General features: G+C 39.4%; 1 long non-coding RNA gene across 1 annotated transcript; it reads left to right on the plus strand.

Annotated features, from left to right (window-relative positions):
• Nucleotides 1-460: 460 nt before the first annotated feature.
• On the plus strand, nt 461-20425 carry LOC122907815. The gene is made up of 5 exons (XR_006384751.1): nt 461-601; nt 14975-15089; nt 15642-15706; nt 19478-19845; nt 19969-20425. It is a non-coding gene; the product is annotated as an uncharacterized LOC122907815 (long non-coding RNA).
• The last annotated feature ends 104 nt before the right edge of the window (nt 20426-20529 follow it).

Raw genomic sequence — 20529 nt, forward strand, 5'->3', positions numbered from 1 at the left:
GGTAATATCATTCAATGAGATATGGAAGTTGGAAAGAGGAAACATTTTGATATTGGGTCCAGTTTGGACCTAATGATATTTCTATTAGATTAATTTAAAGACTGATGTTAATGGAAGTCTGTTTTTTTTTTTTCCACATGTAAATAACCAAAGTCCAGGGGATGATAAGTAGTGCAGTCCGTTCAGATGAAGAATCAGGTGTCAGGTGAAAAGAGCCAAAAGCAAAGACTTGGAGGGATAATGGACATTTAGGAAGGAAGATTAAAAAATCGGTGGCATAGTCTAGATTAACAAGTCATAGAGCTCAGAAGAGAATCAGGAAAGTTAGCATTGCAGGAAGTGAATGGTCACAGACACAAGCATATCAAGTTAAGAAAGAGGAAACTGAACACTGGGTTGGGAAATGTGGAGGTCATTAGTGAACTTGGAGGGAACAATTTCATGGGAGTTGTGAAAGGAATGTCAGAATACAGTGAGTTGAAAAGAACAGTGAGTTGAAAGGGTAATCTCCAATATATTCTACTGGGTTAAGAAGAATTATCATGAAAGAAAGGAAAAGAAGAGAGAATGGAATTTAGAACAGGATTTGAAATTTAAGAAGGTAAGTTTTTATTTATTTTTGGAGCAAATGTGGAAGGACACTGTGTGTGTGTGTGTGTGTGTGTGTGTGTGTGTGTGTGTTGAGAAGGAAAGACAGTAGAAATAGAAAGATAGACTAGAGCACTGTCCTTGAGGTTGTGGGAAGAGATGGTTACAGAGCATGAGTGATGGATGGCACAGGCTCTGGGAAGAAGGGCTATTTTCTCCACTGAGAACCAAAGAAAATGATGCAGGACAAGTTTATGTATAAATTCATTTTAATGGAGAAAAGAAAGAGTCCTTGCTTGGTACACTACATTTGTTCCTGTTAATTAGGGGCAAGTTCATCCATTGAAAATATAGAAGAGGTGGGCTTGAGGCTAGGTAGAGCACTTTAAATAGATTTTGGGAGGGGTGGAATTGGGAAATACCTAATATTTGTTGGGTGTTTACTGCATTCTACTTATAACTTTAATCATTATAAATATATTCATTTTTTTATTCTTAGAATAACTATTTAAGACAGATACAATAATCATCTTTATTTTAGAGATGGGGTAACTAAGGCACAGGAAATTTTTTAAAAAATGCTTTGACAATTATCTTGTTAGAGAAGGGATTAAACTCAACATTTTGACTCCATAGGCCATCTTTTAATGTACTAGTGTATACAGAGAGCACTAATATTCATTTATTCATTTAGTAAATATTAACCAAATGCTTTCTATGTACAAAGACTTTTTAGTCTTATCAGATACATTGATACACAAATAGTCAAGATGTTTATGTTCATAATTAATGATGGGAAACTGGCAAGAAACAAAAGAGGAAAATTGTAGTTTATAGTAGATGAAAAGTAGTATAAAATAAAGGGAAACATGGAACAGATTGAGGGGCTGAATAGGTAGGTTATGAATAGAGGTAGGGGTAGAACTTTGAGATGATACCGTTTGAGCAAAAACTTGGAAGAGGGTAGGAATTAGCCACGTAGATAGTGGAGAGAACATTCCAGTGCCCAAGGCATGACTGTGGTTGACATATTCAAGGAAAAAGGAGGATAGTATGGAAGATGTTTCTTAAGCAAGGTGGGGATGGGGAGGAGTAGGAGGTGAGGTAAAAGAAGATGCTATGGGGAAGTGTAAATCATGCAGGAGCTTTGGTTTTTTACTCTGTGTAAAATGGGGGAGCATTGCAGGTTTTGAACAGGAAAGTGACATATGAACATTCTTAGGTGCTAAAAAGATGACTCTGGCTGATGTCTTGTGAATAGATAGAGGGTGCATGAAGAAGCAGGGAGACCAGAAGGGAGAGGGCTGTCATGAAGGTGATTGGAGATAGTAGCTGGGACCAAAATAGTGGTATTAGAAATAGTGAGTAGTGGTTGGATTCTGAATAAATTTAAGGGGTGGAACAAACAGAATTTCCTGATTCACTGCAGGTGGAATGTAGAAAATGAGAGAATAGAAAGATAACTCTTGAGGCGTTTTGGTTTACATAATTATAAATGGAGTTGGCATAACTGAAATGGAGAGGAGCCAGTGTAGGTTTAGGGGACAATCTGGTGTGACAATCTTTCCAGTTGTGTAAGTTTTCTTCCTCAGCATTCAGCATGCCTTATAGATAGAAGAGTGGAATGGGAGAGTTTGACAGATCAGATATTGGGGATTTACAAAGTAAGCTCAAAGGAAGGACTAGGGGTATGAGATTTTGGAGTAAAATAAGACTCAAGAAATGTGGAAGTAATAAAAGTGATGGAAGTAATGGACTATAGATTTTAATTTTCAAAGAAAGTAAATTAAATCTCAAAAAAGATAGTAGTGTCACCAGATGCACAGGGTCCAGTGTGGGGTTTTCACAGAGTATCTGTGTCCTCACATGGGGTTGTGGAGGGAGTTGTTAAGCATGATGACAAAATTAGAAAAGTTGCAAAATGTCTGGATCATGGGACCTAGGCTTTGAAGTGACTGAAAGTTAGAAATCTTGAGAATAAGGAAGTGAGTAAGTTGGAATAACAGGTTGTGTGAGTAAAAGGAAGGTGTTAAGTTTGAGATTCCAGAATGGGTTGAGTTCCAGGTAATGGCCAACTCTAGGGTATAGCCATTGGAAGGGCCACTGAAGTGAAGTAGAGGCAGACAGATGGAACTACAGTCAGAAGAGGATGTAAGATGGATTGATCACTTAGTTTTTTGCTTTATTGAGATGTAATTGATATATGATAAAATGCAAATATTAAAGTGTGAAATTGGACAACTTTTGACCTTGTATACACCCATGGAACCATAACCACAATCAAGACAATGAACATATCCATTACCCTCAAAAGTTTCTCCATGCCTCTTTGCCATCCCTCACTCCTTCCCACTCCACTCTGCCCACCCCATTCCCAAGCAAAAACTGACCTGCTTCTGTCACTACAGATTAATTTGTATGTCCTAGACTTTTACATATAATGGAACCATACTACATTTATTCTTTTTTCTTTTTTTAAAGATTTAGTTATTTATTGGGTGGGGGGTAAGAGGAAGAGGCAGAAAGAGAATCCTTAAGCAGACTCCCTGGTGAGTGAAGAGCCTGATACAGGGTTCTATCCCATGATCCTGAGATCATGACCTGAGCTGAAATCAAGAGTCAGACACTCAATCAACTTGAGCCACTCAGGCTCCCCACAATGTTGTTATTTGGTTTTGTTGTCATTATTTGGTTTACTTCACTCAGAATAACTACTGTAAAAGTTATTCTTGTTGTTGCAAATGTCAATAGTTAATTCCTTTTATTTTTGTGTAGTATTCCAGTGTATGGCCACACTTCAGTATTTTATCGGATGAATAACAGGTTTATATCTTTTGAAGGACATGAGGATTATTCCAGTTTTTGATTATTGCAAATAGAGTGGCTATAAATATCTACATATAAGTCTTTGAACATAGGCTTTCATTTCTCTTGGACAAATACCAAGGAGTTAAACTGCTAAGTCACATGGTAGGTGCATGTTTCATTTATTAAGAAACTACCTAATTGACTTTCAGATTCACAGTGGATTGGATCATTTTACCTTCTCACCAGCAGTGTATGAGAGTTCCAGTTGCTCTACCTCCTCACTAGCACTTGGTATGGATAATCTTTAATTTGATCAGTTCCTGTAGGTGTGCAATGACATCTCTTGGTTTACACTACCATTTCCCGGGGACCTAATGAGGCGAGCATATACCTTTTTACTATCCATTTATCTTTTCTGAGAAGTGGGCAAATATTTTTTGCCATTTTTTATTGGGTTGTTTATTTTCTTCTTAAGTATAAGAGTTTTAGAAATGTTCTTTATACAAGTCCTTTGTCAGAAATATATTTGTAAACATTTCACCCAGTTTGTGATTTCTTTCTTCATATTCTTTTTTTTATTATATTTTTTTATTTTCATGTATTTTTAAGTTAACTTTTTAAAAAATTTCTTTTCAGTGTAACAGTATTCATTGTATTTGCACCACACCCAGTGCTCCATGCAATATGTGCCCTCCCTAATACCCACCACCTTGTTCCCCAATCTCTCTCCCCCTGCCCCTTCAAGACCCTCAGATTGTTTTTCAGAGGTCATAGTCTCTCGTGGTTCACCTCCCCTTCCAATTTCCCTCAACTCCCTTCTCCTCTCCATCTCCCCATGTCCTCCATGTTATTTGTTATGCTCCACAAATAAGTGAAGCCATATGATAATTGACTCTCTTTGCTTGACTTATATCACTCAGCATAATCTCTTCCAGTCCCGTCCATGTTGCTACAAAAGTTGGGTATTCATCCTTTCTGATAGAGGCATAATACTCCATAGTGTATATGGACCACATCTTCCTTATCCATTCGTCCGTTGAAGGGCATCTTGGTTCTTTCCACAGTTTGGCGACTGTGGCCATTGCTGCTTATAAACACTGGGGGTACAGATGGCCCTTCTTTTCACTACATCTGTATCTTTGGGGTAAATACCCAGTAATGCAATTGCAGGGTCATAGGGAAGCTCTATTTTTAATTTCTTGAGGAATCTCCACACTGTTCTTCAAAGTGGCTACACCATTTTGCATTCCCACCAACAGTGTAAGAGGGTTGCCCTTTCTCCACATCCTCTCCAACACACGTTGTTTCCTGTCTTGCTAATTTTGGCCATTCTGACTGGTATAAGGTGGTATCTCAATGTGGTTTTAATTTGAATCTCCCTGATGGTTAGTGATGATGAACATTTTTTCAAGTGTCTGATAGCCATTTGTATGTCTTCATTGGAGAAGTGTCTGTTCATATCTTCTGCCCATTTTTTGATATGATTATCTGTTTTGTGTGTGTTGAGTTTGAGGAGTTCTTTATAGATTCCAGATATAAACCTTTTGTCTGTACTGTCATTTGCAAATATCTTCTCCCATTCCGTGGGTTGCCTTTTTGTTTTGTTGACTGTTTCCTTTGCTGTGCAGAAGCTTTTGACCTTGATGAAGTCCCAAAAGTTCCTTTTAGCTTTTGTTTCCTTTGCCTTTGGAGACATATCTTGAAAGAAGTTGCTGTGGCTGATATTGAAGAGGTTACTGCCTATGTTCTCCTCTAGGATTCTGAATGATTCCTGTCTCATGCTGAGGTCTTTTATCCATTTTGAGTTTATCTTTGTGTACGGTGTAAGAGAATGGTCGAGTTTCATTGTTCTACATATAACTGTTCAGTTTTCCCAGCATCATTTATTGAAGAGACTGTCTTTTTTCCACTGTATATTTTTTCCTGCTTTGTCGAAGATTATTTGACCATAGAGTTGAGGGTCCATATCTGGGCTCTCTACTCTGTTCCACTGGTCTATGTGTCTGTTTTTATGCCAGTACCATGCTATCTTGGTGATCACAGCTTTGTTGTAAAGCTTGAAATCAGGTAACGTGATGCCCCAAGTTTTATTTTTGTTTTTCAATACTTCCTTAACGATTCTGGGTCTCTTCTGATTCCATACAAATTTTAGGATTATTTGCTCCAGCTCTTTGAAAAATACCAGTGGAATTTTGATCGGAATGGCATTAAAAGTATAGATTTCTCTAGGCAGTATAGACATTTTAACAATGTTTATTCTTCCGATCCAAGAGCATGGAATGATCTTCCATCTTTTTGTGTCTTCTTCAATTTCTTTCATGAGCGTTCTGTAGTTCCTCGAGTACAGATCCTTAACATCTTTGGTTAGGTTTATTCTCAGGTATCTTATGGTTCTTGGTGCTATAGTAAATGGAATCGATTCTTTAATTTCCCTTTCTGTATTTTCATTGTTAGTGTATAAGAAAGCCACTGATTTCTGTACATTGACTTTGTATCCTGCCACGTTGCTGAATTGCTGTATGAGTTCTAGTGGTTTGGGGGTGGAGTCTTTTGGGCTTTCCATATAAAGAATCATGTCATCTGTGAAGAGAGAGAGTTTGACTTCTTTGTTGCCAATTTGGGTACCTTTTATTTCTCTTTGTTGTCTGATAGCTGTTGTTAGGACTTCTAATACTATGCTGAACAAGAGTGGTGAGAGTGGGCATCCTTGTCATGTTCCTGATCTCAACGGGAAGGCTGCAAGGTTTTCCCATTGAGGATGATATTTGCTATGGGTCTTTCATAAATAGATTTTATGAAGTTCAGAAATGTTCCCTCTATCCCTATACTTTGAAGCATTTTAATCAGGAATGGATGCTGGATTTTGTCAAATGCTTTTTCTGCATCAATTGAGAGGACCATGTGGTTCTTCTCTCTTCTCTTATTGATTTGTTCTATCACATTGATTGATTTGCGAATGTTGAACCATCCTTGTAACCCAGGGGTGAATCCCACCTGGTCATGGTGGATAATCTTTTTAATGTACTGTTGGATCCTGTTTGCTAGGATCTTCTTGAAAATATTAGCATCCATATTTATCAGTAATATTGGTCTGAAATTCTCCTTTTGGTAGGATATTTGCCTGATTTGGGGATCTGGGTAATGCTGGCATCATAAAAAGAATCTGGAACTTTTCCTTCTGCTTCAATTTTTGGAAACAGCTTCAGGAGAATAGGTGTTATTTCTTCTTTGAAAGTTTGATAGAATTCCCCAGGGAATCCATCAGGTCCTGGGCTCTTATTTTTTGGGAGGTTTTTGATCACTGCTTCAATCTCATTACTAGATATTGGTCTATTCAGGTTGTCAATTTCTTCCTGATTCAATTTTGGGAGTTTATAGTTTTCCAGGAATGCAACCATTCCATCTAGGTTGCTTAGCTTATTGGCATATAACTGTTGATAATAACTTCTGATGATTGTTTCTACTTTCTTGGTGTTAGTTGTGATCTCTCCCTTTTCATTCATAATTTTATGAATTTGGGCTTTCTCTCTTTTCTTTTGGATTAGTGTGGCCAATGGTTTATTGATCTTATTGATTCTTTCAAAAACCAGCTTCTAGTTTCATTGATATGTTCTACTGTATCTCTGATTTCTACCTCATTGATCTCTGCTCTAATCTTGATTATTTCTCTTCTTATGTGTGGAGTTGGTTTGATTTTTTGTTGGTTCTCCAGTTCTTTAACGTGTAGAGACAGCTGGTGTATTCTGGATTTTTCACTTTTTTTAAAGGAGGCTTCGATGGCTATGTATTTCCCCCTTAGGACTGCCTTTGCTGTATCCCATAGGTTTTGGACCAAAGTGTCTTCATTCTCATTGGTTTCCATGAATTGTTTAAGGTCTTCTTTGATCTCCTGGTTGATCCAAGCATTCTTTTTTTTTTTTTTTTAAAGATTTTATTTATTTATTTGACAGAGAGAAATCACAAGTAGATGGAGAGGCAGGCAGAGAGAGAGAGAGAGAGAGAGAAGCAGTCTCCCTCCTGAGCAGAGAGCCCGATGCGGGACTCGATCCCAGGACCCTGAGATCATGACCTGAGCTGAAGGCAGCGGCTTAACCCACTGAGCCACCCAGGCACCCCTGATCCAAGCATTCTTAAACAAGGTGGTCTTTAGCTTCCAGGTGTTTGAGTTCCTTCAGAACTTTTCCTTGTGGTTGAGCTCCAGTTTCAAAGCATTGTGATCTGAGAATATGCAGGGAATAATGTCCGTCTTTTGGTATCAGTTGAGTCCTGATTTGTGACCCAGTATGTGGTCTATTCTTAAGAAGGTTCCATGTGCACTTGAGAATAATGAGTATTCTGTTGTTTTAGGGTGGAATGTTCTGTATATATCTATGAGGTCCATCTGGTCCAATGTGCCATTCAATGCTCTTGTTTCTTTATTGATTTTCTGCTTCGATGATCTGTCTGCTACTAAGAGAGGCATGTTAAGATCTCCTTCTATTAATGTATTCATATCAATATGACTCTTTATCTTTATTAATAGTTTTCTTATGTAATTGGCTGCTCCCAGATTGAGGGCATAGATATTTACAATTGTTAGATCATCTTGGTGGATAGTCCCTTTAAGAATTATGTAGTGTCCTTCTCTATCTCTGACTACAGTCTTTAGTTTAAAATCCAATTTATCTGATATGAGAATTGCTACCCCAGCCTTCTTTTGAGGCCTATTGGCATGAAAGATGCTTCTCCATCCCTTCACCTTCACTCTGGGTGTATCTTTAGGTTCAAAATGGATCTCTTGTAGACAGCATATGGATGGGTCCTGTCGTTTTATCCAATCTGCAACCCTGTGTCATTTGATGGGCATATTTAGGCCATTCACATTGAGAGTGATTATTGATAGATACATTTGTATTGACATCATATTGCCTTTGAGGTCTTTCTTTCTGTAGAGTGTCGCTATATTTCTGTTCATTGATATTTTTAGGATTTTTTCTCTTTTATAGAACCCCCCTTAATATTTCCTGCAGTGTTGCCTTGGTGGTCGCATAGTCTTTTAAGCCTTGCCAGTCTTGGAAACTCTTTATCTCTCCATCCATTTTGAATGTCAGTCTTGCTGGATAAAGTATTCTTGGCTGCATGTTCTTCTCATTTAGTGCCCTGAATATATCTTGCCAGCCCTTTCTGGCTTGCCAGGTTTCTGTGGACAGGTCTGATGTTATTCTGATGGGCTTTTCTCTGTACGTAAGGAGCTTCTTTGTCCTGGCTGCTTTCAAGAGGGTTTGCCTACAATTATAATTCTTCATTCTTACTATTATGTGTCTCGAGGACTTTCGAGAATCTATAATCTTGGGGGAAACTGTTCTGCTTCTAGTACATGAACGCTGGTTTCATTCGTGAGATTGGGAAAATTTTCATGGACAACTTGTTCCACTATATCTTCTAGACTTCATTCTTTCTCCTCCCCTTCAGGGATTCCAATAATTCTGACCTTGGAATGTTTCATGGCATCATTTATTTCCCTGATTCTGTTTTCGTGGCTTCTAAGCTGTTTGTTCCAGGCTTCCTCCTGATCCTTTCTCTCTATCTCTTTGTCCTCCAGATCACTAATTCTATCTTCTGTCTCAGTTATCCTAGCTTTTAGAGAATTTAGATTAGATTGGAACTCCTTGAGCGCATTTTGAACATCATCCCTGGTGGCTTTCAGTTCTGCCCTAACATTGTGAACATCATCCCTGGTGGCTTTCAGTTCTGCCCTAATCAATTCCATTTTGTCATCCATGGCTTTCTCCAACCTAGCTATTGCCTGGATAATTGTTAGCCTGAATTCTCTTTCCGACATATTTTCTATGTCAATAGCCATTAGCTCTGTTGCAGAAGTCCCATCCTCTGTATTTTTCTTCTGTTGGGCATTCCTCCTACTAGTCATTTTGGTGAGAGATGACTGAATGGATGTAGCTGGATGTATCGACTGTGGTGCAGTCATGGTGAACCCTGGAATGCTTTTGAGCAATCAGGTTTCCCCACCCAAATGAGAGAAAAAAAGAAAAGAAAATGAAAAAAGAGAGAGAGAGAGACAGGAGAAAAAGGGAAGATAAAAGAGAAGGCTCAGCCCAAATAGGTCCCAAGGTAAGATTTATGAAGTATACAAACCAAAACCAGATAAACAAAAAGACTGACAAAATTATATGACAAGAGAAAAAAATATATATATATGCAAAAAAAGGAAGAACCTCATCAAAAAGAACCCCAAGTATAAGTATACAAACACAAGTACACAGAAACACTGGCAGAAGAAAAAGATAGGAGAGTGGTTATAAATTCTCAGTGTGGGTGAGGAAGATTATTTTGATTCTTTCTGGATGTATCTTGATATCTTTGTTAAAGGACTCAACTTTCCTAAGATAAAGGGGGATTAAAAATTGGTTTACCTATAGGGTAGCATTGATTGGGGAAAGGGGGTTACCTTGAAGTTTAACTCTATATGAATATTAGAAAATAAAAATAAAAAAAGAATAAACTAGACTAAACTAAACTAAAATTTAAAAAAATTAAAAAATAGAAAAACAAAAGAAAAACATTGGTGTATGTATCAAAAAATTCAGGTTAGAAGGTTATTATGGAATTTGATGTACTGGACATCTCACTGTGATGGTAAATAGGTTAAAAAATTATATATATATATATGTATATATATATATACATATATATATACATATATATATATATATATATATATAAAACCAGAATAGTGGGAATGAGTTAAAAATAAAAGTTGTATCTATGAAGTAGTGGTGGTTGTTCTCTTGTAGTCTTTTTTTTTTTTTTCTTTCCTGGTTGGTTTTCTGGGAGAGGGGCCTGCCACGTGGGTTTTCAGTCAATGATGTTCCCTGAGTTAAGTCCTCCCACCCCCCTCAAGGGGGTGGGCTCTGAGGAAACCGGTTTTTTCAGGCTTTTGTTCTCTGGAGGTTTTTATGTTTGTTTGTTCATTTTTTTTTTTTTCTCTTGCCTTGACAGCTTTTGATGGTTTTTGGAGGTTTAGTGGAAAGCAAACTGCACCCTGACTTCCCTGTCAAAGAGAAGCCTCAGTCTGCTCCTCTGTGGGTGCTACAGAGCTGCTGGCAGAGCAGGTTCTGAGTCACGGTCCCTGGGGATGCAGGATCTCCTCTTTGTACCCAAAACCATGGCAGCAGTGGCTGGCTGGGCAGCTCCAGACCGCCAGAGAGGTTCCAAGCAGTGATTGCACACTGAGATTTTCCCACTGGCCCGGACTGGGAGTGCCTGATCTTTCTGGGTCTGAGAGCACCAGGCTGACACCTGCATGCACCTCTCCCAGGGGCGGGTGTGGGGCGCATGTGTCTCAGGCTCTGATAGCATGGTATGGTGTTCTGCCATTCGGCGAGGCTCCCAGCCCGTCACAGGAGCTGGACCCCACGTGTTCTCGGGCGCACTGGCGGCTCAGGGACCAAGACCTGGTTTCTCCATAACACTCTCTGTTGCTCAGCATCAGGGGAGGTTGTCCTGGGTCCAGGGACTTAAGCCCCTGTCCCTAACCGTCCCGATTCTCACAATTTTCCCCCCACAATCCTTTGCTCTTTTTGAGTGCTTTCAACCAGACTCCAGGTTAATGCAGGAGAAAGTGCCCCAGATGCAGGGCACTCTTGTATTGGGGTATTACTTTCCAATCGTTCACCTCTGGTGGCTCCCTCCCCCTTTTGTTTATCTTTCAGTGTCAGTCCGATGTTCCCACTCCGCTTTACCTGCCCACTGGCATCTTCTGCCCCTGTAGAGATCCAGATGTGTAAATTCTGATCTCAGGCTGATTTCATGGGTAACTGGAGTTCTTTGGTAGGTAATCAGCTCACTTTAGGGTACAGGTTGAAATGGCGCCTCCTCCTACTTCCCCGCCATCCTGTCTCCCCTTCTTGGCCTTTATTCTTTAAGTATTTGAGGCACTTAAAGATTCTGATTAGATGAATGACATGGTTGAATTTTCATTTAAGGTATATTTTTCTTTCCCTGGATTTCACTGCAAGAATCTGGGAGGGGACATTAATGTTGTTGTGACCTCACTGTTTCTCTAGAGTTGTGGGATCACTGGGCTGGGACAGAAACAGAGATCTACTGCATGTCCCAGCTCATAGATGCAGAGGATCTATGAGGTCAGCCCTGAGGATGACCCTTCCCAGTGACGACGCTCCTGGCAGCGCTGCCGCTCCCCTGGCGATGCTGCTGCTCTGGACGACGATGCTGCTCCCAAGGACTCTCTCTCTTCATATTCTTAACAATGTCTGTGGAAGAATAAAAGTGTAAAATTTGGAGGAAATCTAATTTATGTATTTTTATTTTATAGTTTGTGATATTTTTGTCCTATTGAAGAAATCTTAAACCCACAGATACTATGATTTTTCTCCTGTATATTCCTCAAGAAGGTTTCTTGTTTTAGCCCCTAGTCTAGGATTCATTTGCATATGTTGTGAGGTAAATGGTAAATTGTGTTTTTTTTTCCCCCTTTGCTTATGGCTGTCTGCTTTTTAGCACAATTTGTTGAAAATACTTTCCTTTCCTTATTGAAACACTTTGAGACCTTTTCTGAAAATCAATTGATCATATATATAGGAGTCTACTTCTGGACTGTATACATTGTCATTTATTTATCTGCCTACCTATATGGCAAGACCATGTTGCCCTGATAAGAAGTATATAATAAGTAGATATAAAACAAATCTTCATATCATATAGTACGAGTGATTCAACTTTGTTCTTCTTTTTCAAAGTCATTTTGACTACTACAAGATTATTTGCATTTTCAAATGAATTTTGGGATCAGTTTGCCAAATTCTACAAATTGACCCTATGAATTGACACTAGGTGGGTAAATTTGTGGGAGGTTGGGTTTTAATAATTGTGTCTTAAGAACCATACTTGAGGGAGACAAACCATAAGTGACTCTTAATCTCACGAAACAAACTGTGGGTTGCTGGGGGGAGGGGGGTTGGGAGAAGGGGGGTAGGGTTATGGACATTGGGGAGGGTATGTGCTTTTGGGTAAATTGGAAGGGGAGATGAACCATGAGAGACTATGGACTCAGAAAAACAATCTGAGGGGTTTGAAGTGGCGGGGGGGGTGGGAGGTTGGGGTACCAGGTGGTGGATATTACAGAGGGCACAGCTTGCATGGAGCACTGGGTGTGGTGAAAAAATAATGAATACTGTTTTTCTGAAAATAAATAAATCGGAAAAAAAAAAGAACCATACTTGAAAATGGTATTTCTCTATTTATTTAGGTGTTTAATTTCTCTTTTCAATGTATAATTTTCAGTGAGCAAGTCTTGCAAGTTTTTGTCAGATTTATTCGTGGTCATCTGGTACATAAGTTAACGAATAAATTATTAAGTGAAGAAGAGACAAATGTCCATTGCAGAAGAATTCCAAATCAATTATGTATCCACTCTGAAAGAGGGAGTGTATAACTTCCTCCCCTTACAGGGTACACTGTGCATAGTGACTTCTTTGCAATGAGTACAGTACAGACCAGAGAAATAAAAGAGTAACTTTTATTTACTATATATAACAGTGGAGAAACATGACAAGCACTACTTCAACCAGATGATCAAGGTCAACATTAACTTTCATAAATCATGTTGACAGTATGTATTCTTGATATGATGTGATGGCAATGGCTCTTTATCTCTGTGATCTTCCTCCTAAAAACACAGAGCCCTAATCTAAACATGAGAAAAATATCAAACAAATTCCAGTGGAGGGCTATCCCACAATATACCCAACCATTACTTCTCAAAAGTGTCAAGGTCCTCAATAGGCAGGTAAGGTTTCTCCCTGTCTTCTCATGGCTTGATAGCTCTTTCCTTTTTGTCAGTGAAGAATAGTCCTTCAGACATTTGTAATCCAATTTGTTCACCCACTCACTTATTAAAGGGCACCTTGATTGTTTTCAGTTTTTGTCAGTTATGAATAAAATCATCTGAAACATTCATGTGCAGGGCTTTACCTTTTCTTCAAAATTTGTTCTTTCTTGTGGACATATCTTTTCAGCTCAATTGGGTAAATACCTAGGTTATGTAGTTTCTTCCTTGTATACTAAGACTATGGTAAGCTTTGTAAGAGACTGTCAGGTTGTCTTCCAAAGTGTAGCACCATTTAACATTCTATCCAGCAGTGAATGGAAGCTCCTATTGCCTACTTCCTTGTCGGCAGAGAGGCAGGCAGAGAGAGAGGGGGAAGCAGGCTCCCCACTTAGCAGAGAGCCCGATGTGGGGTTCGGTCCCAGGACCTTAAGATCATGACCTGAGCCAAAGGCAGAGGCTTAACCCACTGAGCCACCCAAGTGCCCCTGTATAGTAAGGCTTGATGTTGGCTAGTGCCAAATCTCAACTTCCCTCGTCTTCAGTATTTTGTTTGCTATTCTGGGTCTTTTGTCTTGCCATATACAATGTAGAGACAGTTTATTAATTTCTGCAAAAATAGCTTGCTGAAATTTTGATGGGTGTTGCATTGAATTGATAGCTGGAGAAGGGGAAAAACTGAGATTTCGACAACATTGAGTCACCCTACCCATGTACATGGAATATCTCTCTGTTTATTTAGAATTTTTTTTAATTTCTTTCATCAGACTTTTGTAGTTTTTGTCACATAGATCCTCTGTGTATTTTTTTAGATTTGTACCTAGGCATTTCAGGGAGGTTTTGGTGCTAATATAAATTATATTGTGTTTTTAATTTCAAGTTCCAATTGTTTATTACTGGTATATGGAAAACAATTTGCTTTTGTGTATTAACCTTGTATCCTATGACTGCTGTAATGTAAGAGTTATTTAATTTTGTCAAATCTTTGGGATTTTCTACATACACAGTCATCTCTTTTGTGAGCAGAGAAAGATTTAATTTTTCCTTTTTAATCTCTATACCTTTTACTTCCTTTTGTTTGTCTTATTACACTAACTAGGACTTCCAGTAGTGTTGAATAGGAGTGGAGAGAGGGGGCATCTTTACCTAGTTCCTGCTTTGAAGGGTGAAACAACCTTTCATTTCTTCACAATTTAGTGTGATGTTAAGTTAGTTGAGTCTTTTGTAATTGTTCGTTAGCAATTTGGGGAAGTTATTCTTTATTTCTAGTTTGCTGACAAATTTTACCATGAATCACTGTTGGATTTTATCAAATGCTTTTTCTGCATCTATCTGTATCATCATTTGATTTTTCTTCTTTAGTCCATTGACATGATAGATTATGTTCATTGATTTTTAAATGTTGAAACATTTCCATACCTGGAAAAAAAAACCCTAGGTGGTCATGGTGTATAATTATACAGAAAAAGTCCTCAGCCTTTTCTGTCCTAAGTAGGGAGAAACCCTGCTCTTCCCCACTGTATTTCTCTACCTGTGAATCTCCTGTGTTGCTCATATGGGACGTTTCACTTCTGATGCCCTGGTCACCCAATGTGTGGAGGTTTCCCCATTCTCTGTGACACAACCTGGGTGTTCTACAATTCAACTCAATTCTGACACTATCTGCCTGGAGACAGCATCAGATTCCCCAGGTTGGGGGCAGGATCCCATAAAACTGCCCAATGCCTCTTTCAGATGCTGATTGCAAGCCCAGGTTATTACCTATTGAAAAGATTGCCATCTACAAGGTAACCAGAGGAGACGACATGGAGAAGGTCATGCATATACCCTCAGAAGAACAGAAACTTAGGTGAGAGACTGATTTTTGGTAAATGCCTGAATTATAGACCAAGACTTATCTCCTGACCGACCAATGAACATCTGCCAAGAATTTCTTGCCCTTCTCTAGCTGATGAGCATACTGCTTAGAATCAGGCTGGATTTCCCCCTCTCTGCTCTCTGTGTTGGTAAATACAGCCCATTCTCAACCCTAGAAAGATGTGCGTGCAGCATATGGCAGCATGCATTTTCTCAAATCGCAATTTCACTGCTATTCCTGAATAAAGTCCATTTTTGGTCATTTGATTTTGCCTCAGTTTACCGAAAAAAAAAAAAAAAGATTTGGGTTGACAATCTGTGCTTCTGACCAATCTTTTGGAGGTTCCTATGATCCTCTGCCTTGAACTTCAGATACCAGTCACAAAACCTGGTTGTTAGCTGCAATTGTGACCCATTGGCTATAAATCAGAAGCTCCTATCACCCCCTCCTCAGGTTTGGTAAATTTGCTAGAGCAGATTGCAGAACTTGAAGAAACATTTTACATACTAGATTACCTCTTTTTTTTTTTTTTTTTTTTTGTAGATTACCTCTTTTTATAAAAAGATGTAACTCAGGAACAACCAGATGGAAGAGCTGTCCAGGACAAGGTGTGGGGAAAAGGTGTGGAGCTTCCATGCCCTCTCCAAGCATACCACCCTCCCAGAACATCCACGTGGCCACAAATCTGGGGTCTCTCCCAAGCTTGAGCTTTGGATTTTTATGGAAGCTTTATTATATAGTCTTGATGGATTGAATCATTGACCATTGGTGATTTATTCAACCCCCAGGCCCTCTTCCCTTCCTGGACATTGAGGAATGGGAATGAAAGTTCCAACCCTCTAATCACATGGTTGGTTCTCCTGGAAACCCACCTCCATCCTCAGGTAGTGGAGAAAAGTCACCTCAAAGTAAGAGACACTTTTCTGACATCAACACTTAGAAAATTCCAAGGGCTTGGGAGTTGTGCATGAGGAATGATGGATGAAGACCAAATACATGAGAGAAATATATTTTAATAATCTGAAAGACCAAATACATATTTCTGTAACAAAGCATAATATTGCAGTAATTCTTTTTCTGTCTCTACAAATGAATATAGTCACATGTCACTTCTAATCTAAAGCCCTGCCTGAAGCCATAGGGAGTTTATTGCTTTCTACTTTGGAACTCGCACAAAACTTGGCTTCTACCTTTTATAGTACTTAACATAATATGTTGTTTTTACACATTCTAAGTTCTGTAACAATACTCTGAGCAGCTGAGAAAAGAACTTCTTTTTGAAAAACTCCCCTTGTACCTGTAGCCCTCAGAGTGTTCCTATTTAACAATAATTATCCTTATTATTCTCCCCTTTTCTAGTACTTAATGCTCTGCCAGACACATTTGAGTACTCAAAAATTTGTTGAAAGCACAGACATAAAACATGTTCCAAAGCCAGTCAGTAAAATGCTGAAGTATTTTCATGATATAAAGCTAATGCTGATGGTGACATATCAAAAAGAATCCCATTTATTTTCTGTGACATAGTAAATGAATAATCTGGCCGACTTTATCAGTAAGGCAGCTACAGATTTCTGACCTTTGAACCCCTGTGGGCTGTGAAGGGCAGAGAAGGTGGCACTGGGACTTTATCACTCGTCTGGGCTGCCTGAGATATGCACTGGTTGTGTATATGGCTCTGTAAATGTGCTGACATTGCACCAGACATTCAGGTTGCTTCAGTGACCCTGGCTTGGCTCTGAGGTCAGACTCTCTTATCCCATTTTCAGTCTGTCTTCTTCTATCTTGGGGTGGAAGAGAAAACAGGAGAAGACATTTTGTGTAATTATTATTGATTGGAGAGTCTTAAAATAAATAGCACCATCTCAAACCTGTGGAATGGATCAAGGGGTAATGGACAAAAGGAATCTCTTTCTTTTTGGAAGTTTCTGTGAAGTCCCAACAGAAGGGAAGGGTAATTTTAGGACTCTTTTATCCTCTTTTAGTGTGAGTCAGACATTTGGGAGACCCTCAGTATTTCAACTCTCAAATAAAAATGCCCATTGTAAAATGTTTATCCCAACCAAGGATCATGGCCATGTTTCTAGAGCATTCTTCTCTGTATGTGAGAACCTTTGAGATCTTGTTGCTTTCAGGAAAAAGGCTTTACAGCAGCCATGAAAGAATCCTATGAAAACCCTTACAAAGTCAAGTACAAAACACACCTGGGATATCAGTAATACTTATCAGCTATTTTAGTGAGAACTTTCTCTCCAGCATAGTGGAAATAATTTCAGTGAATTGCCTGAGCAGAGTTATTTTTGTTTTAAGAAACTGCGACCCTGGCCTGAAGGAGCTAGACTCTTCCTTCTTGAAAAAGTACCATTATCATTTTTCTTACTCTTATTTGAGTAAATCCATTTTCTAATCCTACTTATTGTTTTTCTCACCTTAAAACTTCAGATATATGTAATTACTTTCAAAGATAACACAGTGGTATAAGAAATTATTTTGCAAGTATTTTCACTTATAATTATTTCAATATTCCCATGAGGTAAAGATTAGGGAATTAAAGTATAATGAGATAATTTTTAAAAAAGATTTTATTTATTTATTTAAGAGAGAGAGAAAGTGAGAGAGAGAGAATGAGCAGTGTGGGGAGGCAGAGGGAGAAGGAGAAGCAGACTCCCCGATGAACAGGGAGCCCAGCTAGGGGCTGGATCCCAGGACCCTGGGATCATGACCTGAGCCAAAGGCAGACACTTAATCGACTGAGCCAACCAGGTGCCCCTATAATGAGACAGTTTTCAAGGTCATACATTTGTTAGGGCTACAGTGAAAGGCAGAGCCTCAATTTCCTGACCCTAAACCAGAATTGCTCCAAGAGACCACAGAGAATTGAACACGATGCATGCTACGGACTTTCCATCTATTAACTTGTAGTTGGGAGGTGTTATCATTATGTCAGTTTTACATATTGAGGGGATCAAGGCTTAGAGGGATAAGGCGATGTTCTCCAGATGATAGAGTCATGAACTGTTGACCAAGTTTATGGCCGAACATGACTGAGCCCAAACTTTGAGCTGTGTTAGAGCAGCTACGCAGCTTGGCCAGAGCAGGTTTTCTCTGAGCCCTGTCATGGTGTTTGGCTGTTCAGGTAACACCCGGTGCAAGAATGCCTGACTTTTGGGATCAGCCCAGGCTTTACTGGCTGCACTTCCGCAGCCTTGCACTGTGGCAAGAGGCAGCGCCATCAGGGAGGAAATATCTTAAATTGGGATGTCCAAAGGGGATACTTCTTTTCTACTTGGTTTGTTGGAGGGGTGCCTTTTCTTCTGTGTTCAATGGTGCTGTATGTGATGGCTGCCAGACTCACTCACATACATTAGTACCTTAAGGTCATTGTTCTTGCTGCCTTAGCCAACCCACCTGTAGAATGGGCCTGGGACACAGCCAGGGCTTAGGAGGGAGGAATTCCAAAGTTAGTTTATAACTTCTTCATACTTCATGGGGGCGGGGTGAAGACAAAAGCTATATTCATTGTAGATAGTGTTATCTCTTTACCACAGTCATAGAACTCAATATCTAGGCTTGAGATGGTGCAGTCTTATAAAGAAACCTCAGAGCTCATTGAAAATGTTATCAGTTACCAACTCACCACTGATAAAAAAGGCTATAATATTTACTAAGCAGTTAAAGTATCAGGCTACAAACCGTGAACTTTCCTAATACTGATATTTGATGTTTCTGGTGAAATTCTGTGCTTGAGATGATACCTGGAAAGTCCATAAAACTCCAAAGATCTATAAACAAGTCAACTTAACTACCTCAAATATCCTAACATGCCACTGGTACTTCAACTTTTCCACGTGTTTACTGAGAAGTAAAACTCAAACCACACTCGGGGGTTGGAAGCCATGTGGGCATGTGAGTTGGGGAATTCTGGGCTTCTAACAGGGATGTGGAATCCTTGGGTCCCTGGTTTACCAGAGGGGGTTAACCTGGTAAGTTTGTACTTCTTTTCAGTCAGGGTAATACAAATGGAGGAGGTTTTTTTTGGTCAGGAACTTGACAAGTGCCATTTAAACAGAGTATAATGATGGGTCTGACTGGTTCCCTATTAAGAAAAGTCAGGGAACTCAGTAGCTAACTTGGCTATAGTATGCATTTGCATTGGACTGGTAAACTTAACGCCTATTGCAGGAATGGAAAATGCCACTGACATATGAGTTACCGTTGCTGTGAAAACCATAACTTTGAGTTTATTGACTTTTGGTATGTTTAAGACTTTACCTGTTGTGTTAGCATGTTCAGGGTAGGAATGCCGAGTAGAATTCATGTCACATTTTCAGATGAAGACCGATTCTGCTTTAAACTCTTTTTTTCCCCCCTCCTAACAGGTTCTCTGAATCTACAGAAAGCTGTCAGAGACTTCAACTCTGGTTCAGTCGCTCCATTACCATTGGCTTGAATTAGAAAATACATCAGTCCTGTGTCCAACTCACAAAACTTAGACCCAAAAGGAAAAATAAATTCCTTGTGAGGTCATCCCTCTAGTCTGAACACTATCTGGTAGACTCCTTGAGCCACTAAAATGGCAAAGATCTTGGATGTCTGCCCAGCTGTCAGACAGAATGGAAGAGACAAGGAAAGTGGCCAGGAGCAGTGGCGCACAAGAACATGGAGCCTGAACAGGAAAACAGAGGAGATGGAACAGTGCTGCCTAATGATTAGAGCAACTTACAGGGGACCGAAGAAAAGCACGTCTGTGAGTGTGTGCGTGTGCGAGTGCATGTATGTGTGAATGCGAGTGTGCGTGTTGGGGGAGGGAAGGGGAGTGCTAATGAAAACCTTTCAGACACAAATAAAACACTTACTCATTTCTTTACAGGTATTCCGTCAAAAAGAGTGCCAGAAAATCCAGGAACAGAGCTGGTGGCTTTTTGTCTTGAAAAGCCAAACAAAAAGTAAAGGAATAGAAAAAAGTAGAGGCAGAGCTGAGATGATTGTAAGCTATATTTGGTAAAGTGATCTGGGTGTGAGTATGTGTCTGCAAATTCTAGCGTGTTCCTCAGTGCTCGACACTTCCTCAGTCTGCATTCACAGCCAGCTGTCTGATTACTGACCTTTGTAGAAAGAAGTCTGCTGAGATGGGGAAATTTCAACAGTTCACTTAGCAAGCTCGACGCAGAGGGGATCCTTCTTTCTGCAGTTTTACTTTTTCAGATGGGCTAGTTACTTATCTGAAGGGAGTTAAGAGGTCCAGCAACTCTTGAATCCTCCTCCTGTGAGCCTGAGATGTATTTTCCGAGAAGGTTCTTTTTAGGCGTTTTAAATATTGAGAACATACCGCCATGTTTATTTGATTTTATTCCTTCATTTTTCTAAAAAGCAATTTGATACATTTGTATTTCTTTCTGGATAAAATCATGTGAAATTATTTTATATTGCT

Source organism: Neovison vison, chromosome 5 (assembly GCF_020171115.1).
Source record: "Neovison vison isolate M4711 chromosome 5, ASM_NN_V1, whole genome shotgun sequence".
Lineage (NCBI taxonomy): Eukaryota > Metazoa > Chordata > Mammalia > Carnivora > Mustelidae > Neogale > Neogale vison.